Consider the following 26,142-nt stretch of genomic DNA (forward strand, 5'->3'; position numbering starts at 1 on the left):
CGATGTCAGGGGCTGAGGAGGGTTTGTGCCAGATCTCTGTGATGAACCTTACATCCAGATTAAGGGTGGAGATGGTGTCCCAGACGTCAGTGGCGTGTTTGCAGGGCGATTTGGCACTGATCAGGAGGCATTGGATTGGTTCCAGGGTGGTGTAGGTCTGCAGGGTGGGTATGGTGCAGATTTCTGTGAGGGCGGGTGGTCCTAAGCTGCAGGTGTAGAAACAACTGTGGAGCGAGGAGATGCGAGGCAGCAGTTGTTGCATCGTCCAGGGCTCAGAGATCTGCGGTGGGGTACCTGTGGGTGACCCGAGGGCCAGGGTTCCTAGCGCTGGACACCACCAGGCGCAGACGGGTGAAAATGGGTTTGCCTTTAGCGCACCTTTGGTGTGCTGCTGGCGCACCCACTGCACATGTCCACTGCGCAGCCGTGCTACGGCCTGCATTAAGTAGGTTCTGGGAGGGGTGTTGGGGAGGCGAGAAATGGGCGTTGGGAACCGCAAGCGAGCTTTGAGGCTCGCTGTAAGAAATAAAGGTTAAGCATACTGGAACGGTTGATTCTTCTGAACCTCTGTAGGGCTTAGAAATAACTGGAAGTGGACACATGGGTCTGTACAAAACTTCAAATTAGATGAATAACCTGATGACAATATTTCATATCGGAACTCCTCTGAGTGTGAAGCCAATGCCTATACAGCAACACGTCTGCAGTAGGTGCCTCTGATCATGAGGCCAATGTGGCCTATACAGGATCACTTCCGAACCTGAGGGCAATCTGGCCTATACAGGTTCATTTCTGAACCTGAGGTCAATACAGCCAATACAGGATTACTTCTGAACCTGTGGCCGATGTGGCCAAAACAGCATCACGTCTGGACTAGTTGCCAGTGTACCTCTGACCCTGATACCAATGACCTATACAGGAGCACTTCTGAACCTGAGGCCATGGCTGCCTGTTCTTGGCACCTCTGAACCTGATGCCGGTGACTGCTACAGGAGCACTTCTGCTTTGTGATGGAATGTAAGGACATGTTCGATTAATCCACCAGCTGCTTCCTGCCAGGTAATCCATCCATTCCTTGAAATATATGCACTGCAGTCATTTCTGTCCAGTAGTAATGCTGTGCCAAAATATGAAAACCCTCGCTTCCCATAATCTGTTTTAGAGACTTTCAGACAGAACCGATGTGTGGAGGGTGTTCCGTACTCTGGGGCATGCTGCTTCATGCGCTCAGCCAGGGTATTCATTATCTAGAATGTACATCGCATCGGTGGAGAGATGACACATAGATCCCCGAAGAGGGGTCCCCCATTCACTCACAGCCCGGGCAGTGTCGCAGATTATTGGTTGAATGCAGAAAATGTGTCTTTAATAACTAAGCCATAGCTAGGACAAATGGGACTGAAACAGTGCCATGCATTTAAAAGTGTGCGCTGGTATGTGCGGGGCATGAACTGTCCCCATCAATGTGTAATATCCATGATGTGTCTCAGATACTATTGACATGTACAAACGTCCTCGGAAACGGGTATGTATGCACTGCTTGCGGTACTTTTAGGCATTGGTTGCCTCAGATACTGACATGTATGTACTGCCTGTGCTACTCACTGGCAGTGCATGCCTCAGAGACTGACATGTATACACTGTGTGCTACTCACATATACTGCCTGCTGCAGATACTGACGTGTATGCACTGCTTGCTCTACCCACAGGTAGTGCATGCCTCAGATACTGACCTGTAGGCACTGATTGTCCTACCCAGTGATAGTGCATGACTCAAATACTGACATGCATGCACTGCGTGTGCTACTCGTAGGCAGTGCATGCCTCAGATAGTCACATGCATGCACTTTGTGTGCGACTCACAGTTAGTGCATGCCTCAGATACGGAAGTGGATGCACAGCGTGTGCTACTTACAGGTATTGACAGCCTCAGATACTCGCATGTATGCACTGTGTGTGCTACTCATAGGTAGTGCGTGCCTCAGATAGTGACATGCATGCACTTCTTGTGCGACTCATAGGTAGTGCGTGCTTCAGAACTGACATGAATGCACTGTGTGTGCTACTTACAGATATTGGCAGCCTTAGATACTGGCATGTGTGCACTGTGTGTGCTACTCATAGTTAGTGCATGCCTCAGATACTGACATGCATGCACTTCTTGTGCGACTCATAGGTAGTGCGTGCTTCAGAACTGACATGAATGCACTGTGTGTGCTACTTACAGGTATTGGCAGCCTCAGATACTGGCATATATGCACTGCATGTGCTGTTCACAGATAGTGCATGCCTCAGATACTGACATATATGCACTGCGTGTGCTACCTGTAAGTACTGGCAGAATCAGATACTGGCATGTATGCACTACTCGTGCACCTGGTATGTCTTGCTTGCTTGAAGCCTTGACGCATATTGACTGCTTATGCCCATGCACTGGTCTGTATAACCTCAGAATGTATACATGTGTGGGGTCTACAACAACAGGTAGACATGCCCTACTTGCGACAGCAGAACTGCATGTATTGCCTTCAATAAGAAATATGCATAAAAACAATGCTTGAAGGCTGGAACCCACAGCGTGTTATTCAGGATAATAGGTACCCATGAACGGCCTGCTGAAGTGGACACACATGTACTGCTTGTGATAGTAGGTGTGCATCAGCTGCTCTTAATGGTAAGTATTTATGTGCATTCTGTGTATGCATGAGCTCCCTGTAACTCTGTATGTCCATCAACTGCCTCAAGTCGCAAACATGTGAGCAATGCTTCTAACAGTGGATGTATATGTACCGCCTGGGATAGGAGATGTGTTAGTATGTAAAACCTACATATGATGCTATGTATGTCCGTACTGTCTGTGATAAAAACATGCCCTGCTTCTAACAGTAGTAATGACACAACCAGTATCTCCTTCACACTGCTAGGATGTCTGGTCACAGGATGGCAACCAGGGCGCCCTTGCACAGTTGAGGTCTCCCCATACATTGTTTTTAAAATGATCATTCTTGGCCCTTCTGTAGTACTGCTACTCAATGTGGCACTCTAAGGCTACAGCCTTACTTCTCCTACTGCAAGTGATGGTCCCTCCCACACCTATATATGTCCTCTAAACACCTGCTAGTTTCCAGGGTCCCAGTTCTACACTTTGCCAAGGGAACTGAACAGGCTGGCAGAGGTTTTCCCTTTCACTGGGCCTGTTTTCATTTTCTCATTCTCCTGAGTGGATTTTACAACCTCCCCCCTTAACCCTCACCTCGTCACCTTTAACTCTTATGGTGGGAACCCACTCGTGTGCCGCAGCTCAAGGTTTTAAAAGAATGGGGCTATTGTGATTCTTGCAGACAGCTTTTCTCAGAGGTTAATCATCACAAGAACGACCTTCGGTGCAAGTGCCACCACAGACCACGTGGCAACATACCTGGCAGTGTTACCCTCATTGGGACTTTTGGAATTTCTACTTAAGGAACACAAGGCAAGAAACACATTTTTAATCAAGACTAGTTCCTAGCAGTCTGGAGACTACTAAGGGTTCCTCCCCCGGGGAATGTCATGGGGCACAGAAAATGCAGTCTTGAGTTAGAGCTGAGATACCGGGCAGTCTCACAATGAAGAGCATCACAATGACAGGAGTGTATCACAGGGGTCTAGGACAAAGTGCCTTTTTTCATGTGGCACTCGCCTGAGATGAACTCATAGTCGTGCCACCTTTCCATGCTGAAGGATTCTAAGCCTATGCCATTAGAGAAGGATGTGCAATGGCCCAAAACCCTCCATACCAAAGACAGAACACCCACAAAGGGAGTAAAAAGTCATCAGGACCTCGAGGTAAAACGTTTTCTATGCGAAAGCAAAAACAAAACGCCTGCCTTCGCCAAACCCCTCAAAACCTTTCTGTTTAAGGTGACACAAAGGTGACACAAAGGATAAGATCAGCAACACAGCTGCCTTGGTGATCATTTGTTTGGTTCTTCTATTTCCCTGTTAAGAGATTCAGACCTTATATTCTTCTCAGGCTATTTCCAATAGGAACAGGTCAGAACAAACTGCTGGGCCCTGTGCTCTATGAATGAGAACTCAACCAATCACAGAGCTGTTTCTGACTTGTTCGGCCTCATCAGTGAGGTGAAGCTTGAACTCTGTGGCACTGTGAGCACACGATGCCTATCTGAGCATCCCAGGTTGTGACTTTAATACAACAAACGTTAAAATCTCAGTCACTGCCAAATGCTTGAGCGTCATTCAAGTCCATACTCTTTTTTGGCACCGCACCACTCCAGATACGGGGAGCAACCAGGGGTGTAGATTGGTCAGTATGATGGAGGGAGAGGGGAGGAAGCTTCAGATTTTACCGCAATCAGGCTAGCATATAGGGGGTCATTTGACCCTGACGGGCGGCGGAGGCCGCCCGCCAGAGTTCCCCCACCAAAATACCGCTCCGCGGTCGAAAGACCGCTGAGGGTATTTTGGGATTTGCCCTGGGCTGGCGGGCGGCCGCCAAAAGGCCGCCCGCCAGCCCAGGGCAAATCAACCTTCCCACGAGGACGCCGGCTCAGAATTGAGCCGGCGTAGTGGGAAGGTGCGACGGGTGCAGTGGCACCCGTCGCGTATTTCAGTGTCTGCATAGCAGACACTGAAATACTTTGTGGGGCCCTCTTACGGGGGCCCCTGCAGTGCCCATGCCCCAAAACACCCCCTACCGCCATCCTGTTCCTGGCGGGAGTCCCGCCAGGAACAGGATGGCGGTAGGGGGTGTCAGAATCCCCATGGCGGCGGAGCGCGCTCCGCCGCCATGGAGGATTCTGCAGGGCAGCGGGAAACCGGCGGGAAACCGGCGGGAAACCGGCGGGAGACCGCCGGTTTCCCGCATCTGACCGCGGCCGAACCGCCGCGGTCAGAATGCCCTGCGGGGCACCGCCGGTCTGTCGGCGGTGCTCCCGCCGACCCTGGCCCCGGCGACCGCCGGGGTCAGAATGACCCCCATAATGTTTAAATACATTATACCAAAACCAGGGTGCATGAGAGGGGCATAAGGGGCAGTGGAAAGGGAGAGGAATGCAGATTGGTAGAAGTACTAGGAAAGAAAAAACTATATTTTGTAAAATAACCAATATTTTGAGGACTTTCAAAGCACAGAGTGTGTGCGATTTTGTCTATGTGTATGTAAAAATTCCTGCTGAAATCTGACTGACAGCTCACTATACCTGACTGAAAGCACCAGTGCCCAACTATTTATCAGAAAATAAATGTATTATGAGGGGGGCTATAACACCCCAAGCACTCCCCAGGAAGCTACGCCGCTGGGAGCAACCTTATGTAAATCAGTCTTGGTTCTGCTCCAATAGCAACAGTCCAGCTTGAACTGCCAGGGAAGATTCTTTCAGAATGGGATCACAAGTGACCCCAGTGTGCTCTCACCCTTTTTGGGCCTTATCAGTGATGTGCGGCTTGCATCATGTGGTACAGCATGGAAGGGAATCACATCCTGGCACACCTGTTGCAAGAAGTGCATCAAATTAAAACAACAAAAGGCGATGGACAAAATGCTCGCAAAATGCTCAGCCAATGTAAATAAAACACTTCAAGAAAATTCCCGCTGTCTATTCAAGGCTATCCACAGCTGAATAGCAAGCATTCCTCAAATCATAAGAATCAATATATAAAAGCCTGGCCACCAACTTATTCTTTAGGAATAAAGTACAGAATTTAATACCAAAAATAATAATAAGGATAGAACAAATGTCTGAAGGAAATCCTAACCCCCATTATCTGCAAATAAATTCTGTGTGTGTCTGCGGAAACTGTCCAAACAATGGATGCAGGGTAGAACTGGGAGGGATCCCTGGTTGCTGATTTACATTCCAGGGCCACATCAAGACAAGTGACCCAAAATGGCCTTAACTAATAGGCGCTGATAGACTAAATAGCCAAACCATCCTAAGAAACAAAAGAATAGCAGAATATAATCTCACAGCCATACATTCTCCATGGAGAAACCCACCCTACTCCAACAAAATTCAAGGATGAGTAACCACAACAAGGTGGGGTGAATTGGTGAGGATTAGAGAAAACGCTTGATGTAAGCATTCTTGGGTAACACCACAAGCTAGGATGTTCACATCCAAGAAAAGCTGATACTGCAGAATACTCTTCCCCCATAACCAAAAAGAAAGCACAGACAAGTGCAGAGAGAGTGATCACAAGCTGGAAATGGGCACTGGGTGACAGATGACTTTATTGAATCTTCCACCTGTGCGACCTCAGAGTAGAAGAGACCAACAGACATCTTCTCGTCTACTGTACTGCTTAGCAAAATGTTCAGGACACTTATCTGTCCCACATTCTGGAAAGAAAAATTAGTGTTTGCTTTCAAAAGTGCCGAAGAGGAACTGTGCTCCATACTAAGAAAGATGCATTGTGGGCAGAAAAATATATTAAGCATGCTCTGGAAGAGACGAAATGCCGAAAGCACAGACTTAGAACCAGTCTTGACCTCAAGCAACTACGACAGCAAAGGCTGCAGTAGTTAATGTTTTTCACATATTTACTTCTGTAATTCTTGGCTGTCAGGTCATGCTAATAAAGTACTTTGCACTGTAATGAATTGCACTCCATTATTTTGATCCTGCTGGATACCATAGAGGAGGTGTACTATAAAACTGTTTGCAAATCGATCACTAGTATTTTATTTTGTACTACAACCTACGCATTATTAGGTTGCATCACAAAATCTTTAGCTACATGCCGGTAACTGTACCGTCCTCCCTAGAATGGGTACCCGCCAGCGACTACACCACCCCAGGAGCTGTAAATCTCACATCTTTATTCCTCTGCATGTACCTGTGAACTCCAATATTCTAAAATAAGCTTTCATTACATTCTATTCCAGCAATTACGTCACACTGCTACGGAGTCTGTTCTAAGCCAAAAGCGTTCTGTTATAAAACGTGCAAGTCACTACATCTCCCCCTCTGTTAAATGAAAAACTACAATTTTTATAAAATAAGAAAACATATACATATATATAGAAATATGTAAAACTACACATCTACGATTAATCTTCTTGGAGGGCTGATCATACCACCCAATCTGGTTACTGGAAGCTGTGAGCTGTCATCTTCAGTGTCAGAGATTGCTGAGAATGGTAAAGAGGCAGCAGCAGTCAGTGAGTTTTCAGGGTCAGCTTTCACCCTTTCAAGTTGAAGACCAATGAATCATAGGCCCAAAATGAGAAAAGTCTCTGGTAACAGACTTCCCAGGGTGCTGGGCAGTCACCATGTGTCCCTTGGTAGACACCACTTGGAGAAGTTAAGCATCATAGGGAGCATCGGATTTTCTTTTGCACATCTGTCAGGTGATCACCAAATCTCACCAGAGGTCTATTGTGTCCGTTTCATGACTGAGGCATAATTAAGGGCCTGATTTAGATCTCGACGGATGGAATACTTTGTCACAAATGTGACAGATATCCCGTCTGCCGTATTACGATCTCCAAAGAATATAATGGGATCCAAATACAGCATATGGGATATCCGTCACGTTTGTGACAGAATATTCCCTTCCACCAAGATCTAAATTTGACCGTATGTCTTTTAACTTCAGCAGATCACTATGATCACTATGGCTTGTGGCAGTTATAATCTGGGCTAACGAGATAGCAGCTAGTGTGCTTGACATGATGATCAAAGTAATGTAGGCAACTCTCAGTTCAACCAAGCCCAAGCAAGGGCAGAGGCAGCAACAGCAGCCAGAGGAGCTGGAGAGTGCAGCAGACGCTGACCAGGAGGTCAGTGCAGTTGCCCTCTCACAGCGCTGCGGCTACCATTAAGAAGGGGAGGGTACTGGGGGGGGGCAGACAGATGGGTGATGGGAGGGCAGGAAAGGGGGAGAAGGGGCAGAGGAAAGAGTGGAGAAAGGAAAAATAACCAGAGAAAAATTAGGGATGATAGAAGAAAAAGGCAGAAAACGCAAGAGTGAAGAGCGACAGAGAGAAAAGGAAAAACCCATACTTGTGATTGCCACTAGACAACCAGGGATGAGGAGCAGGGACGAGCCTGCGGGTGGAGCAGGGCCTCAAACTGAGAGTCAGGAGACTCTCAATTTGTCCCAGAAAAGGCAGAGGCAACAGCAAGAGCCAAAGGAGCTGGGGAGGGCAGCAGACGCTGACAGGAGGTCAGTGCAGTTCTATTTTGTGATGCGCATTCATGTTGTAATTCATAGAAATCAATCCTATATCAGCAGCTGTGTTAAAAATGAGTAAACAGGCAGATAATGCGTACCTTGAAGCACATAGACTGGTGCTTGTATATTAATTTTCTTATTTTTCACTGTCACTACAAATTAACCTTGACTCTTTATGGGTATCGATGCAGCCCAAGGATACATTTTGGTCTCCAATGGCGTAAGCTGCCGTAATGGAGATAGTTCATTGCATTTCTCTTCAGGAATCATGTTTATCGAAGCACCACTGTCGATAATGAAAGGGAATGAACACCCATTTATTTTCAAGGTAATTTTTGGACATTGTTTGTATGACTTTTCTGCTTTGGCATGTCGACTTTTCTTTGACAGACATATTTTTCACATGTGAACAGTCCAACATTTGCACATTTCTCGGAGGGAAACATCAACATGGCACAATCACTTTCTTCACTTTCACTTGTGATTGAGACTGATGAACTGTTTGATAAGGATTTAGATGACAATCAACTTCGTTTAGTATCAATTTGCCTCTACTGTTGCCACTTAGCCTTGAATGTCGAAAGTTGCTTCTGGAACGTTCTGGTGGCAATTTTGTCTTCCTGTTGTGACACACTTTTTCTTTCGCTTTACACACCGTAACAAAATGGTTCTTTTTCCTACAGTCTTTACATATCTGTCCAATGGCAGGACACTTTCCTTCATGTGGAAACGGAAATCCACTCTAAAAAACTTATTTTTATGTGTACACATCGCTTTGTGTCCTTCACTCTTTTGCTTTGGGTTACTTTTAACACTCATGACTGACTCGATCTCGGCATCTCCGGCCTCCATGTCAGCAGCTTGTTTCTCAGCACGTGCCTCAGCTCTGGCATCCATCAAAACTTGCTCCAGACTAAGGGGGTTATTCTAACTTTGGAGGAGGTGTTAATCCGTCCCAAAAGTGACGGAAAAGTGACGGATTTACCACCAGCCGTATTACGAGTCCATTATATCCTATGGAACTCGTAATACGGCTGGTGGTATATCCGTCACTTTACCGTCACTTTTGGGACGGATTAACACTCCTCCAAAGTTAGAATAACTCCCTAAGTGTTTCTCAGGATTCATCATCTGAATGAATCTGACAATCATCCATCAATAACTCTAAGACACATAGCTTCTTCATCATTGGATTTATTAAACTTACAGTGGTTGATGAGTGCATCGAGTCTTTCCACAAATTCAGCAATCATTTTACCAACTCTTTGGCGTTCTTGACTGAAAACGTATCATTCGTAATCAACATTTAGTACTGGATTGAACTTGCGAATCAAAGCATTTTCATTCTGACGGTATGTGACTTCTTCGTCAGTTCTCGGCATTTTCTTTATGACTTCTTTTATACCATCACCAGCAAGATTTTTGATGTTCTTGATCATCTTTCTGTTATCAGTATCTTGAAGTGTATCAATGAAATCTTCTATTGCAAATATATTGCTTTTTGGCGGAACTGAAAGGTGGTGGTGGTTTCAAGAAGGTGGCAGTATTGTAATTAATGTGCAACTTGAAAGTACCATGCTCTTTGAGGATGTTTGATCGTGTTTACGCAAACTTTCTCTAGAGTCCTTTCATGTGTGGGCCTCAAGATCGTCTTTAACATTAACTGGAATGGTGTCTTCTCTCTTGCCTGCCATCCTCAAATTTTACAAATCCAACAGTTGCCTTCAACTCTTTGCTCTTTGAAGACCTATGAAGTTGTTCTAAACCCCACTTGGCAACTTGGGAAGCAACTGCTTTGGGTATGGCCAGCTCTGTAAGCACAACCCTAAGCACTTCTCCTTGAGCTACTTCGTCTACTGCTATGGCACGATGACTCTCTTTAGCAGGCACAGTAAGTCGTTTATTTCATCCTTTTTAGGTCAAGCATAAGCGTTTGACCCCGTGTATACTTTTAGAATACTTCTTATGGCTTAAACCGATTTCATTTGTTGGTTGTAGTGTCCTTTGCAAATTCTTGCTCGCTAGTGGTCAGTTCTGCCTTTTTCTCCCTCCTTTTTCTGTTTCAGAGCAGTGACCAACTACTGTATTATTCCACTTTGGTTTCTTTATCTGTTGCTGTGATAGACTACGTTTGTTATTTCTTAGTTGCTCACTTTTCACTGTGGGTGTTTTAGGCTGGTAGCTGCCTGTGTTTTATTGCAGCATTCTGTTCCTCCCACCTCCTCCCATATCGCTGACAATTGTATTGGCTTTATTTCAGTGCTGCCCTCATTTACATCTGGCTCCTAAAATAAGCTTATTTTACTAAATAAACAGCTGGTCATTTACCTCACTGCTCACGAAAGCCGCAATATGCCCTTTCTGGAAGAATGTAGCTAAATCTAGAAGCAATGATGTGAAACTTGCAGAGCCTCATCTGGAGTCTCTCTCCAAGCCCCCTCCCTGCCAGCCTTCAGAGATATCTGCACACATGGCATTCCCTATCTCCTTTATTGGGGCAATAAATCTTCTCAGGCTGCTCTGCTATTAACTTCATTAGAGCTTTGTTGAAATGCTTGCAAGACTTTTCATTCTGTTAACAGTACCCACCAGTGACTACCAAAACATGGCAGGAAAGGACGAAATTATGAGGCAATTTATATGGCAAGAAAAGTCCAGTTCTGAGTTTACAATGTCAATAGAGCTAACTAAAGAAAATGTGAGACCTATTGCATTGCACTGCAAATGCTTGTTATACTTTAGTTTGCATTTTCTGACACTTGATTGATCTCTGCCTTGCAGCACTTCTATTTGTAACCTTATGTGGTAAATTATTATTGTCTTTGACTGTGCTTTGTAAACCTGGTTGTATCCACCTTCAGCATTAACATTTCATACAATGTATAACTTTATTTTGCGTCACAGCACGGTACCTTTTAGTATGAAATTGATTGTAGCTTCTTGACCAACGATGCATAGACTTCTTAATGCTGCTTTATTTACAATCAAACACTTCACACTGGCTGTAGTTGTGCTTTGACTCCACATACGCCAACCATCAACTCAGCACTTCAGTTAAGGCACATGTGGCACACAGGAGCAGTCTGCGTGGACCACACCAAACTCTCCAAAAAAGCACTATCCTTCTTTGGGTAACTTATCCCCTATCTCGTCACCAGTTGTAGCATCCTCCCCAGCCTGGGTACCCGCCAATGACTACGTCACACACACAGCTGTACACACATCTTTATTCCCCTGCGTGTACCTGTGAACTCCAACATTCTAAACTAAGCTTTCATTACATTCTATTCTAGCAATTACGTCATGCTCCTACGGAGTCCGTACAAAGCCAAAAGTGTCCCGTTATAAAACATGCAAGACACTACAGTCACAATTTGCTATCCCTGTGTTTGGTTACAAGCACTGGCCAATAACTGACAGCAGACCATCACCCCTGCTTCTGCATTCCTAAAGGATTTTTTTTTTTTTACAGCAGTCCACCTAAAAAGAACCAGTGTTACTTTTAAAAATATGAAAGTTTCCTGTTTGGAAAACAGTGGCGGGGCTCGTTATTGGTCCCCTTGGTCACTGCCTACTTTCCCCAAGGTTGCCAACTCAATTGCCAAATGGGAAGAGGGCCCCTTCGTCTTTGGAAATCAGCTACCACCTCCATTCAGGTAGCTGATTGATGGTTTGCAACTGCAGATGCAAAGCATTGTTACATATCATTCTGAATCGCAGCTTGGAAGCCCTTTCACGCCTCTTCATAACTGTGATTCGACATGTGTGTTTAAACTAATTTTGTTGAGTCAGAAATGCATTTCTGGCTCACAAAATCAAGTTAGTACATCGCAACAACATGTTCCGTTTGCAAACCAGTGATTTTGCGAGTTGTTGGCTTTGCAAATGCAAAATGGTTTTACACACCTGGGGCCAGATGTATCAAAGGGTTTTACCCATTCTGTGTCAATGGGAATATGGCCCCTAGTCCTGTGTGCCTTTATTACCTTTGATATAATAGGTGCATATACTACACACAAAAAATAATAGATATGTCAGAGCTGCCATTATCAGCAGACATGCACGTAGTGGCTTTTTTAAATGCTATGTTCTGCCTAGGCACACACATGCTGCCTATGATAATGGCCACATACTGCAAGATCAAAAACACTGCTTGCAACAGTAGAGATGCATGCACTGCTTGTGACCGAAGATACCTACAGGCCTGTACAAGTAGATAAACATGCACTGCCTGTCACACAGGACCAGGGACTGCTTGTGGTAATAGAATTACATGCACGTACCTGCCTGTAATAGGAGCTATGCATGCACTGTTTGTGAGGCGACCATGGACACACCGCACTCATTTTTTTTTTCAATTAGACAAATAATCGAGAACAGCCAGTGGTAGTGACAATCCAGGCACTCAAGGTAATAGTCAGTATTCCTACATGGGTTGTGGTAGCAGACGTGCAAGCGCTGCCTGTAACTGTACTCACGTATGCGCTACGCTGTCATAACAAATATGTGTTTCAGATGGGTGTGCAGTGTGCTCCCTGTGAGAGTAGTGCTAGTGCCCGTGGATAGCCTGCGATACTGAACACCAAGTCACAACTCGTGAATGCATACATACCATGCATGCAAAAATATTTTCTGATGAAAGGCTGCAGACAGTGAAAAGGTATCCCAGCACAGTGTTCTCGCGCAGTGTCTGCGTTTGCAGGCCACAAATGAAGCAAGCAGAAGACAGGTGTTTAAAACCCATCTCGCCCCAGCTCCAGTCTTAAGGTCGTAGGACCCGGGATTACTGAGATGGGGTTCTCCTATTAACCTTACCTTCCCTAGGGTACGCCCCCTTTTCCGGTAGCTCCGTTCCTCGCGCCTATGCTTGGAGCCCCCCGCCAGTGCAGCCACTTAGTGCTGTCTCCGATGCGCCCCTCTGCAGCTCCCTCTCCAATCTCTGCGCAGGCAGCTGTGTATTCTTAAAGGGGCGATGCCTGGCACTCCAGTGGGGCCTACTGTAGTGCGCGTGATTTAATAACAGATGATGAACCGGAATCACACACTATAATTCTTGCACTTGACGTAGGAAAATCGGAAGCTGTTAAATTTGCACATGCCCTTTTGGTAGCCCCGTCAAATATCTCGGACCGGAGAAATCTTAAAAACAAATGTCGTTAAACTCTGTATCTCCGAAGAAGAAGTCAAATGCATGTGGAATGCTGTTTTGTAAGAATCAATCCAAACTGAGGTCAAAACTGAACAGGTTCCCTCACTCCTGAGCAATCTTAACTTTAAGAGCTCATTCCCGTTAACATTGCTCAAAGTAGCTTATCCCTCTAGCAGAAAGGGCAACATATTTAAATCATTCAAGACAAGGGAATAGCTTTGTCTTTTCTATCCATGCTTCTATCTAGTCACTCGTTCACCCTCCCATCCACCTGCTTCACCTTTACGTTCTGTCATCCATTCATTTTTTCATCCAACATTCAAACTTTTCTCATTCTGTCCATTCATCTACCCATCCATCCAATCTGCCACCTGTATGTCAATTTTCCATCCATCAACAGTCATCAATCCACTCATCCATCCATCCATTCTGCCATCCGTCCACTCTGCCATTCATCCATCCACTCTGCAACCCATTGATCTGTCCACTGTGCCATTCATCCACTTTTCCATCCATCCACACTGCCCTCCATCCATCCACCCACTCTGCAGTCCATCCATCCATCCAAACTGTAATCCATCCATCTAGACTCTCTGCCCCATCCATTCATCTATCCATCCACTCTACCATTCATCCATCCACCCACTCTACCATCCATCCACTCTGCCATTCATCCATCAATGCATCCAATCTGCCATCCACTCATACGGCCATCCATCCATCATTCTTCTCTCCACTCTGCCATCCATCCACTCTGCCATCCATTTACTCATCCTTTCATCCTCTCATCCATTCATCCTGTTACTCTGCCATCCTTTCACTTATTCAGCCATTCATTTACTTTGCCAGCATGTCAGCTGTACATCCACCTATCCATTCACACCCATCCATTCATTTATCCTTCCATCCATCCCCTTACTCTGACATCCTTTCACCGGTCCACCACTATCCTTCCATTCCTTTACTCTGCCATCCTTTCACCTGTACAAAGACCCATCCATCTGTCCATCCACCCACCTATCCATTCACTCATCCATCCATCCATCCCTTTACTCTGTCACCATTTCACCTATACATCCACCTATCCATTCACTCGCTCTTCTATCCACCCATTCCTTTACTTTGCCATCCCTTCGCCTGTCCATTGACCTATCATTCCCTCATCCTTTCATCCACTCCTTATACGTAAACTCCTCCATCCATAGTTCCTTCATTTCACCCTTCCTTCCAAAATGCCTTCTTTCTTTTCTTGTTCTCTTCACCCAACTGCTGTTTTACCATACTGCTGCCTGCTCTTCTTTTAATGCTGTATTCCAACGTTAATGATGAGCTTTCATCTACAAGTTACAGACAAAAGAGGCCCATAAAGAACTCAAACCCCCCTGTAGCTGCTAAAATGGGGGTTCACGACACCCCTGATTCAAGAATCCGTACTGAATGAGAACCAAGGTAAAAAGCACCGTGACTGTGTCTACATCTCATAAGGGTAAACCGTTTTTCTAACACCTTTTGGAGCCAAAAAATTATTTTGCGAAAATAAGTTTATTTATACTCAAGGAACTCTAACAAATAGTTATCATGCAGGTGTGCAGAATGTAATATGCCTGTATTACCACTGTTGAGTGTGGGGAGGGGCCATGATTAATGAGATGCAAAGCCTCAAAATACTCCTCCGCAACGATGGTAATAAATAGCATATTATACTTGGTATATCTGCATGTATGATTTCTTGCATATGTTGTGAGATGTGCATTAATAATAAAGGTTTTTAACCATTTCCCCTTAATGTTAGAAATTGGGTTTCTGAATGTGTGCACCCTATAGAAGCAGGAACCACAATCCTAGTAAGCGTAATTCAGATACACACTTGGCACAGAGCAGTCAGGCTTATCTGAAGAGGCAATGTGTAAAGTATTTGTGCAACACAGACACACACAATAACACAATGAACACACCACAAAAGACTCCACAGCTGGTTAGGAAAATAGACAATGATTTTATAAAGAAATCAAGACCACAACAACAAAAATCTAATTAGTAGAACTCGAAATATGAATTTTTAAAGAATAAAAAGAGTTCTAGCACTTACAAGCAATAAGCAACAATGGAGGTTATCTGGTCACACTGGAATGGGAAAAATTCAAGAGTTCAGGCCGCGTTGGAGCACAGGCGGACACAGAATCCACACAGGGCCCACTGACTTAATCCTGGTCGCAGTCACAAAGTGCGTTCATTTTCCTCACGCAGTGCTGGTGATGCTTCTGTTACAAAGGTGAAACACGGGTGCTGCGATGCATCCATTCCGAAGCCGATGCACCAGGATTTCTCAACGTAGTGAAGGGATGCACGATCTTCTTTCAAGAGTGGCGGCGATGCGGTAGTTCCAATGCCATGTCGATGCATTGGTTCCGAAGTCGATGCACCGGGTTTCTCCACACAGTGAAGGGATGTGCTGATCTTCCTTCAGCAGTGGCGGCGCTGCAGTGGTTCAGATTCAGCGACAATGCAATAGGAAAGTGCTGCTTCCGAACGCGATGCACCTGTCCTGCTCCTGAAACAGCGGCGATAATTCGGTTCTACCTCTCTCAGTAGGTGGTGCATCAATTTCCGCTGGAGCACGTAACTAGGTCCACTTCCAGTGAACTAGGCACAGGAGCAGAGGTAGAGACTTTGATTTCCCTGTGTCTCAAGCAACAGGAGACAAAACCAACAAGCCCTTGGAGATCACTTGGGCTGCAAGGCAGAGTCCAATTCTCCATCAGCAGGGTCTCAGAGCAGCAGGCGGCAGGGCAGTACAGCAGAAAATAAGTCGTTCCTGGTCAGCAGTCCAGCAGAGCAACAATCCTTGATGCAGCACAGCAGTTCTTCTGACAGAGTCCAGTTGTAGGGCCAGAAGTATCTGATTTAGTGGTGTCAGAGACCCAGCATTATACCCAGTTGTGCCTTTGAAGTGGGAATAACTTCAAAGAACGGTCTTTGAAGTGCACAGAGGTCATTTCTTCTTAGCCCTGGCTCCAGACTATCAGTAGGTGGGGTAATCAGCCCTTTGAGTGGGGACATGCACTGCTTGTTCAGGTGTGTCAGCCCCTCCTGCTTTTTCTGCCCAGGAAGAGCCATCAGAATGCAGATGAGTTCTCAGACACACCTAATATTCCTATATTTGTGGCTGTCTAGAGGGATTGCACAAAGTGTAGCTAGCTGCCACTCACCCCAGACCTGTATTGGAGACAGGCTGCAGGCACACAGAGCTGGAAGAGCAGAGAAATGCCCTCTTTCTAGAAGTGGCATTTCTAAAATAGTAATGTTAAATCTGAATTTACCAGTAAAGATGATTTATCAGTACTGTTGGAAATGGCCCTTTTGCAGGGTTACCCCTAAACTTTTTGACTTCTTCCTCCTATTTTTTTCAGGTCTGTTTTTGCTGGTTTATTGTCTCTGCTCACTTTACCACTGCTAAACAGTGCTAAAGTGCATATGCTCTCTGTGTAAATTGTACTGTTGATTTGTTTATCCAAGATTGGCTAATTTGATTTGCTGGTAAGTCCCTAGTAAAGTGCACCAGAGGTGCCCAGGGCTTGTAAATCAAATGCTACTAGTGGGCCTGCAGCACTGGATGTGCCACCCACATTAGTAGCACTGTAAACATGGCTCAGACCTGCCACTGCAGTGTGTGTGCAGTTTTAATCTGCCAATTCGACTTGGCAAGTGTATCCACTTGCCAGGACTAAACCTTCCCTTTTACTACATGTCAGGCACCCCTAAGGTAGGCCCTAGGCAGTCCCAGGGGCAGGATGCAGTGTATGTTTAAGGTAGGACATATACTAGTGTGTTTTATATGTCTTAACAGTGAAATACTGCCAAATTCGGTTTTCGCTGAGCAAGGCCTATCTCTCTCATAGGTTAGTATGGGAGCTGTCTTTAGATACCCTTAAAGCTCAGATTCCCTTTGAGCGCAGATAAAAATTTGGAGTTTAGGGTCTCTGAACTCACAATTTAAAAATACATCTTCTAGGGAAGTTGTTTTTTGTAAGTTTCTTTTTGAAAATGCCACTTTTAGAAAGTAGGCATTTTTTTGCTTAAACCATTCTGTGACTCTGCCTGTTTGTGGATTGTCTGTCTGGGTCAGTTTGACAGTTGGGCTGTTTTGCACCTCTCAAGACAGTGACACAAAAGGGGGCGGGGTGTAGCCTGCATATCCTGATCAGCCATCTGAGCGAGAAGGGAGGAAGGAGTGGTCGTTCACACCTGAAAGGACTGTGCCTGCCCTCACACAATGCAGTCTCCGACCCCCTGTTGTGCGTCTGGAGCCTGGCCTGGACAAGGAAAGATTTTGCAAACACTTGAGACTTTGCTTTGAAGTTTGCCAACTTCAAAGGCCGAACAGGGTATAAGAAGAAGACCCAAAACCCCAGACTCTTAGAATCTTTCTGGAATCAAGAGGTACCTCTGCCAAGAAGAAGAGCTGAAGAGCTGGAGGAGGAGTACTGTCCAATTGCTGTGTTGCTTTGCTGGACTAGCCTGCAGTTGCTGCTTCTGCCTTAAAAGAGTGCAAAGGGTGAACTTTGCTGTGTGTCCTGCTTGAGAAAGTTCTCCAAGGGATTGAAGTAGAGCATGCCTCCTTTTGGAAGTCTCAAGGACACCAAAGACTTCAGTTTCCTCGACCTGCAGCACTGAGAACTGTGTGTTTTTTGCTGTTCAAGAGGAGAAACCACTGCAGCACCGCCGCTCCTGCTGACACAGGCGCCACTGCCTGCACCATGGCCTGTGGACACCACTCGTGAGGTACTTGAAGCACCGTCCCCTCCCACACTTCAGCCCCGGTCCACCGACACCAGCATCATCGACTCCAGTGTTGTCACCAGGCATCCTGCCTGCACCGTTGCCTGTGTACACTGCTCGTGAGGGTCACGAAACACCGTTTTGGCCCGCTCCACTGGCTTGGGCCTACTGACGACAGCACTTCAGCAACGACAATGCCGCTGCCTGCACTGTGACCTAGTGACACCGCACGTCGCACCGCCCCACTTCACACCGCAGCCCTGGTCTCACCGATGCCACTGGATGCCGTCAACGAGCCGCTGCCTGCACCGTGACCTGTGGGCACCGCACGCCGCATTGTCTCACTTCGCACCACAGCACCAACGCCATCCACGCCAGCGCTCCTGACTTCATCAGCCCGGGAAGTTCGATCCGCACGCTTGTGACTTCAAGGGCCCGACGACTCCCGCACCGACTCCGGAACTGACACCATGACGCCAGCGACACCGCTCTCTGGAGCTCACCACGAGGATCACGATCCCCTGCAATTCCAAAGGTACTGTTTTGTGGGTCTTCCTGACACCTTAGCTGCCCGCAATGCTGCGGCTGGCCTGAACTGTTTTGTTGACCACGACGCCGTGATAGCCCCAGGTGGATCTATTGACTTAAAGGAACTGTATTTTTGAGTAAATCCTGCAAAATTCATATCTTTAACACTTGTATGTTGGATTTTTTTCGTTTTGGTCTTGTTTTGCACAGATAAATATTGGCTATTTTTCTAAAACTGGTGTGGTGTCCTTTTGTGTCGTTTTCACTGTGTTACTGTGTGTTATGTGCAAATGCTTTACACATTGCTTCTGAGACCAGCCTGACTGCCCGTGCCAAGCTACCAAAGGAGTGAGCAGGGGTTATCTGAGCGGGTATCTCCTTATCCTGACTAGAGTGAAGGTCCCTACTCGGACAGGGTTCAAACCGACTGCCAACTAGAGACCCCATTTCTAACAATTACTATTCCAATGAGAGCTACTACTTCTCTATCAGGAATTACATCTTAAAGTGTAATAAGGAATTCCCATTATTAACCTATGAGAGGAGTAGACCTCACAGTAGTGAACAACAAATTTAGTTGTTTGTCACTACTAGGACATGCAGACCCTAAAAGTACATGCCCTACCTGTTACTTACAGAGAACCCTGCCCTATGAGCTACTTAGGGTCTACTTTAGAGGTGACCTATGTGTAATATAAGGGGAGTTTAAGACTTGGCAAAGGGTTTTAAATGCCAAGTGGAAAGTGGCTGTAAAACTGCACATACAGGCTCTGTAGTGACAGGCCTGAGACATGTTTAAAGGGCTACTTGCATGGTTTGCACAAGCAGTGCTTCAGGCTCACTAGTAGCATTTAATGTACAAGCCCTGGGTATATAGTATACTACTTCACAAGGGACTTACAGGTAAATTAAACATGCCAGTTGTGGATACACCAATGTTACAGTGTTTAGGGGAGAAGTACATGCACTTTAGAACTTGGTAGCAGTGGTAAAGTGCCCCTAGTCTTAAAGCCAACCAAAACGATTTCAGAAAAAGAGGAAGAGGAAGGCAAAATGTTTGGGGTGACCAAGAGCTCTAATGGGCACTTTATAAGAGACAGACATCTGTCCCTCTATTGTGTGTTAATCTGTGATGTTTTCTCACCCCAGTACCTAGTTGGTTCTAGGTGTGTTCTAGGTACCATGTGATAAAAGGCAACACCCATGGTATGGCATGTAGGGCAGTTTCGGGAGAGGGTTCTAAATATTCTGTGTGATCTGTGTGGGGGTGAGGTAGCCATGTTGGAGGTGGTTAAATGGTATAAATTTGAACCTATTATTTCTAGAGGGCCTGTCATTGTCTCTCAATCCTCACCCCCATGTTTCCTGCCCACAGCTACTTCCCAACGATTATGCTTCCCAGTCGATGGCCTCCCAGGGGGTCTACTAGTTAACTGTTTAAATGAATTATCTTACGCCTAGTGCTCTACGTCAGGATGGTTCGCAGCTCTCCATCTATTGGTTGTTCAATGCTGGTAGTATTCCACAGAAATCTAAACATGTCAGTCTACCGTGTTAGAAATTGGCCCAGAGGGATCCCATATTCACCTTGGATGAACTTATTAAACAGGTTCAAGGGGATCTTTCAGAACAGGAATCTGAACCTTTGAGCGCACAACATCTACACATCAAAAAGTGCTCTACACTGGCTCAGACTGCTGAAAAGGGTCAAACCTTCCATCCCTCCCGCCAGATTTAAAAAATGTAATCAAGACCGCAGTCCTATCTAGGCTTGATTACTCATAACATTTCACAACACCAAAATATCTGGCCCAAAAACGCACCTTATCTGGAGGTGACTGCATTCTTCACAGCACTGATTAGCTTCTCTTGGAACCTCAAAGAATGAAGAAACAAAATACCTCCTCTTACTCCTCCTCGGGCAACACTCCCAAAAATATGGGACTCACCACCAGAGAGATGCACAATCCCTTCTCCAGCCACCTTCAAGAGAAAAGTCGAATCACTTCTCGCCAAGAAATTCCCTACAAACTAACTTTTCCCACAAAGTCAATTTTATCCTGCCAGACTGAATAGGACACGCAATCCCCCTCAATTGTGTTTTGTAAACTGTCCTGTGTAACTTAATCGGTGATTCCTAGCCTGTCTTTGTACCTGGTGAACATGTTATGCAATCCCATTTAAACTGACCTGTGTACTCTTGTTGCTCTACAATAAAATGGATGAATACCTGGCTTGTCCTTCAGCTTTAGCTCAAAATAAATACATATATAAATGAATAAGCCGTACTGAAAAATTCTTCCTTAGCAAGACCTTTTATTCTACCGGACATTTACCAAGTGGGCTGGCGTTAGCTGGGAGCCAGATGTGAAACCCCAGTGCTGCTCCTAGTTCCTTTGTTTCTTTCCCCCAATTCCCCGAGGATAACTGCAGGAGGCACCTGAAGGCTTCAAGAGAGGGAGAAAGAGAGGTAAGGAGGTTAAAAGTAGAGTGAATGCAGTCAAAGAGGGAGAAAAGAGAGAGGAGATAAGCAGTGCTTAATTTGTAAATAAAAACGTGCCAGTGCCCTAAGTCCTCCTCCTAAACACGCGGCCCCTGCAATTAAATGTGCGAACATGGAATACTGAGGCACCTTAATCCTGAAGCCATCTCGGGCCTCTTGAATCCATTTACAACCACTCCCTGCCCCTTCAGCTCACACTTGCAGCTTTCCGCTTTCGCCCTTTGTGACACTTTTCCGTTTTCGCTTCATCCGTCTTTCCCATATGTGTCTTTTGTTCGCAGTAAATGCTTGAGGCAGAAAAATAAGTACCGGCCCTGAAAAATAAGTGCCGGTTTTCCGCACCGGAAACAAAAAGCACAAATTAATCACTGGAGACGAGGACAGAGAGAGAATGGAGGATGGAAAGCGAGAGATTGTGCAAGAAAACGAAGCGTCACAATGATTTTTCTCAATCCAGTTTGCAAGATTTTTTTTAATTCAGAGCACGGAGGATTCTTTATTTCTTAATCAAGTTCACTATTGCATGGGTTCTGGGACATTATTAGATAGATAGTTTGATCTTGGTAATTTTCTCTTTGGAAAAAGAGGCAAAAAAGTACACAGTTGTCCTTGTATGTCTGAATTGGTAATGATTTGGACAGTGGATTTGTAGGTTGTTTACTAGGTCAACAAGTTGTTTGGCGGAGATTTTGCAAAGTTGTACTCTGAGTAAATAAAATAGGCTTGGGTATCACAAGTAATTCCAGTAAGTAATTTATTTACATGCTGAGTTATTATGATTCTCCTTGGATGGATTAAGTTGCCAAACCCTTTCCAATTTTCTGTGGGCTTTTTGGTTGATTGAGTTCTTCAATAATCACATGAAGATGATTTCAGATTTTCACATTTCAGTTTCATGGGGGCAACCTCAACTATGATCACTGTTACATTTGCTTTGTATCTATCAGCCATTCTTGTAATTCCTGAGTCAGTTGGGATGTATTAAAAGGATGCATTCATTTTCTGTGAAAGGAATAGAGGTTGATTTGTAGTATTTATTCCTTGTTTGGGTTATTTGACTTGCCCTTTCATTAATGCTCTCGGTAAGGGTGGTAGGCAAGAAAAGAACCACGAGTTGGTCTGAGCAATCAACGGCGTTGAGGTAAAGCCTTTAAAGAGTTTTCACTTGCAATAACCAGGTTGAGAAACAATTCTTTAATAAGTGTGCTGTCGTAGGTATATTACTGAAGGTCATTACTGAGTAGGATTGTCTCCCAAGCCTTTTCTAAACTATGGAGATTTTACATATTGTTGCAAGACCTCTCTATTTTTCCAAATCCGATCAAGGCAAGTTACAGAGTAGTCTGGGAGAATGAGAAGTTAAAATACTGGTTGAAAGGCATATTTGACCCTTGTCCTGTGAGAAATAGAAGGTCCAAATTATTGTTGATGATCGGGTCTGCAATCTCTATTCTGATAGCAAAGAGTCCATCATTTTTTTTGTTTTTGTTTTAATAATCATGGAAATTATGTTTGGTTATAAATACTTGTGTTAGTTCAATTAACTTTATTTCCCATAATGCTGCCTTGTAGCCTGAAATATTTTACTTCCCTGGATATAGGTAGGATTGCTTCTCCATAGACAAGGTGTTTTTGCTCTGTTAATGTCAGAGTCACCAGATCCTCGGGGTCTGTGCACGTTCCCAACACGTCCACCACTGAACAGCTCCAAGACTCTGATAGATAAATCACAGAGACTGAGAGAGTTCAAGAGGGGAAGAGGGGATTAGGAAGGGAACAGCTGGGAAGGAGACCTGTAGTAAGAAAAAGGTTAGAACACACAATATGAAAATTATATCTCCTGAAATCAATACTAGACTATGATTCTAAGCCTAGTCACTCTGAAAACATGAACAATCTAAGAGTTAAGTTTAAAATAACCAAGTTTCAAGATGGCCAGATACCTGTAAGGGAATCAAGATGAATAAAATGAAAACTTTCCTATTCAACTACTTTCCTTTACATGAGAATCAGAAAAAACATTCTGACTAAATTTTAATCCAGTCATATAAATCCTGTTTTGAGAATGTATACTAGAACCATACAATATTGCATCTAGAAACTCTGGCCTTCTGTGTACTCTTAAAATGTTTCAACACAAATTGCGCATATTGCAGATATATATATATATATATATATATATATATATATATATATATATAGTAAACACCATAAAAGGATTGTGCATCATGAATAACACAATATGGATTCAGGAAACAAATCACATAACTTGTCAACTCGAATATTACATAAATAAATATCTTAGAATAGTGGCATACAATAAACAACATGAAATAAACTAGAGGAGAGAATCGTGTGTCTTGCCGATACAAGTGTCACCATGTAAAATACCAAGAAATGGTAGCTCGCAATGAATATCAAAGTCAAATCATCATTAATCGAATCGCGCGTCTTGCCGATTCGTAAAACACAATATAAATGTCAAGAAATAACAGCTCACAATAAATAACAAGATCAAAGTACAATGAAACGAATCGCGCTTCTTTTGCCGATTCTTAAGCCACCATGTGAATGTCAGAAATGGTAGCGCGCAATGAACAACAAAGTGAAATCCTCATGAAACGAGTTGCGCGTCTTGCCAATTTGTAAAACATCTTGTAAATGTCAAGAAATAGTAGCGCACAATGGACAACAATGTTTAAACACCATAAAATGAATCGCGCGTCTTGACGATTCTTAAGTCACCATGCCAATGTCAAGAAATGGTAGCACGCAATGAATAACAAAGTCAAACCTTTATGAAACACATCGCGCGTCTTGCCTATTTGTAAACTACCATATAAATGTCAAAAAATGGTAGCGCGCAAGTAATCTGTTACTCATTTAAGTTTTAAACCAAGAATATGAAAATTCTCAATAACGGTGTCGGAACAGTCCAGCCACCGTCTTACCACCTGGAACAATGATCACCAATGAAGGATGAAGGGCAGAAGACTGGAAGATCAGAAATAGGCCGCCGGGAGAGGAGCTCAGGAAGAAGCTGCTGCTCTGCACCGGGACCTCTGAATAGTGAGCACTGGGAGTTGGGCTGGCTCTCTTTTATAGAGTCTTGGCCCAGCCCAGAACCACGCCCAGGCATGTTACAGGGAAAGTCTCTGGAAGGCCCTGGAAAGGGGCCACACCCTAACACACTCTGAAAACCTGCAGCAATACATTGCAAAGGAACAGTATTTGTAAACATATTAAAAATAAGTTTTCAGGATTGAACTCTGCAATGCAAAAGGTTAAACCACAACATATCAGCACAATGCATAAATTACGTTGTGTTGAGAGTGCTGGGTTTTTGCATTTTTGTCACCAATAGAGCGCGTACTGCTCTGGTGTTGACAGTACTCCCCTCTCCCAGACGCGCTCTAGGGCCTGGTTTGCTTGGATTAAGACGATGAAAGCGTCTCACAAGTACTGGAGCATGAACATCAGATTCGGAAACCCATGAGTTACTTTCAGGACCATAACCTTTCCATGAGATTAAGTACCATAGAATACGCCCTCTCAGTTTAGAATCCAACACTTTCGTGACTTCGTATTCTTCTTTCCCTTGTACTAGAACAGGAGCTGGATGAGGGTAGACCTTTTGGACTGCCTTTTTCAAGAGGGAAGTGTGGAACACTGGATGAATCCGTAAGGATCTGGGCAATTGTAGTTTATAGGTCACCGGATTGATTTGCTGAAGGACAGTATAAGTACCTATGAATTTGGGGTTAAACATGTGCTTCTTCTTGAAGTCTATATGTTTTGTGGAAATCCACACTTTGTCACCTGGTTGATATTGCGGTCCCTCACAATGTTTCTTGTCATAATGCCTTTTATATTTTTGTTTGGCTTTTTCTAAATGCTGTTGAATCAGTTTCTGGGTTTGATGTAAATGCTGAATGGTTTCTGACACAGCTGGAGTAAGAGAACTTTCTTGAGGAATTGTGATGGGCAAGGTGTCAGGATGATAGCCAAATAAACCAAAAAAGGGTGTAACGCCAATAGAAGTGTGGAATGAGTTATTGTAAGCTAACTCAGCTAACCAGAGCATAGATGTCCAAGAATGAAGTGCCTTTTCAACGTAGGCACGTAGGTATTATTTCAAAGTCTGATTTAGTCTCTCCGTTTGACCATCTGTTTGAGGGTGGTGACTAGTAGATAGCGTAGATGTCACTTGGAGTGTTTTACACCATGTCTTCCAGAAATTGGAAGAAAATTGTGACCCCCGATCGGAGAGGATAACCTTTGGCAGTCCATGATAACGAACCACTCTGTTCAGTAAAATAGTTGCCAATTCACTAGAAGTGGGCAATTTTTTACAGGCAATGAAATGTCCATATTTCGTGAGACTATCTACTACCACCAGAATTACTGAATGCTGTTGAACCACTGGCAGACCGGTAATAAAGTCTAAAGAAATGTGCTCCCATGGACGACTTGGGGTTGGAAGTGGATGTAACAACCCTTTTGGTTTTGAATGACTTGTTTTAATGCGAGCACAAACTTCACAGTTGTTTACCATTGCTTTTATATCTTTTGTTAGGGTAGGCCACCAAAAATAGCGTTGGATCAGTTCAAGAGTTTTAGGAGTACCTGGGTGACCTGCCGTAGGTATAACATGCAACCAATGAAACACTATCTTGCGAAGTTTGGTAGTGGGTACGAACAAACGAGCGTCATGAAAGGGTAAACCTTGCTTGATTGACCTTTTGGGATCTGCGTGGACCCATGTTTGCCATTTTTCAACAGTGAAAGAGTTGCAAATTTCTTCAAAGAAATCTTCAGTTTTTATGATACATAGAACCTTGTCAGGAGCAATGATAGCTCTGGAGGCTTGAAATGCAGGCAACGTGGTAGACTCTTGACGGGACTAGGTGTCAGCCTTGCGATTATCTTTACCAGGTCGGAAGGTTACTACAAAATCAAATTCGGCAAAAAAAAGCATCCAGCGTAATTGCCGAGGGGTCAAAAG

At 44.6% G+C, this 26,142-nt stretch overlaps 1 protein-coding gene across 4 annotated transcripts in view; it reads right to left on the minus strand.

The window, feature by feature from the left end:
* Positions 1–13,109, minus strand: part of MPP2 (MAGUK p55 scaffold protein 2) — a 382,718-nt gene extending 369,609 nt beyond the window's left edge. For 2 of the 4 annotated variants that reach the window (XM_069237836.1, XM_069237834.1), the window contains exon 1: positions 12,994–13,099. The gene's annotated coding sequence lies outside the window, so the exon portion shown is untranslated. Of the gene's footprint in view, positions 1–12,993 lie in introns of all 4 variants that reach the window. The other 2 variants (XM_069237839.1, XM_069237838.1) reach the window with 2 other exon arrangements.
* Positions 13,110–26,142: the final 13,033 nt, after the last annotated feature.

Source organism: Pleurodeles waltl, chromosome 6 (genome assembly GCF_031143425.1).
Source record: "Pleurodeles waltl isolate 20211129_DDA chromosome 6, aPleWal1.hap1.20221129, whole genome shotgun sequence".
Taxonomy (NCBI): Eukaryota; Metazoa; Chordata; class Amphibia; order Caudata; family Salamandridae; genus Pleurodeles; species Pleurodeles waltl.